General features: G+C 47.1%; 1 protein-coding gene across 1 annotated transcript in view; it reads left to right on the top strand.

Annotated features, from left to right (window-relative positions):
• The window catches only part of scp2b (sterol carrier protein 2b), a 67,510-nt gene that overhangs the window by 46,691 nt on the left and 20,205 nt on the right, over positions 1-614 (top strand). The gene's annotated exons all lie outside the window — the stretch shown is intronic.

Below are 614 nucleotides of genomic sequence, written 5' to 3'. Positions count from 1 at the left end.
GAAATGTGTTGTGTCCTGTCCACGGCTGAAATATGCAGTCAATCCTGTTTGTCGGATAGTTTTTTAAAACACGTTAGACTTTTGCGCTGCTTGTCGCGGTACATAAACCCATTTGTACAGGTCCTATCCCCTGACCAATCGCTATCCTAAGCTTAACCACTCCAAAACCATCAAGCTGCTTCGTGGCGGGTGTTGACGTGGCCGTAGTCGTGAGATTTGTAATTTCGCGGGATTTGTAATTTAGGCAGCATGCGATACAGTAATTGTTGATAGCCGTCTGAAACACCGGGGGAATGCAATTTCATGACAATGGCTTGAAACAACGAGTATCCTTGGTTCAGGTCGGTGCCTGAAAATGCTTATGAGCGAACTGCTTATGTGTCGGAAGATTTTCAAACTTTGGCCCAATGGGATCAGAGCGGTGGCGATCTCTTACAAAGCGAAAACCAGAGCTACTTAAAGGCGAAGCGAGTCAGGAAGATTTTCAAACTTGGGCCAATGGGGATCAGAGCGGTGGAATCGCATGTACAAAGCGAAAAACAGAGACTACGTAAAGGCATGCCAGCACCCCACCATCGCTAGTTTCTGCTCCACCGCTAGCAACAATGTCAACG

The sequence above is a fragment of the Etheostoma spectabile genome, chromosome 9, assembly GCF_008692095.1.
Source record: "Etheostoma spectabile isolate EspeVRDwgs_2016 chromosome 9, UIUC_Espe_1.0, whole genome shotgun sequence".
Classification (NCBI taxonomy): Eukaryota; Metazoa; Chordata; class Actinopteri; order Perciformes; family Percidae; genus Etheostoma; species Etheostoma spectabile.
The sequence above is the reverse complement of the archived record's forward strand: the minus strand, read 5'-3'. Positions and strand labels throughout refer to the sequence as shown.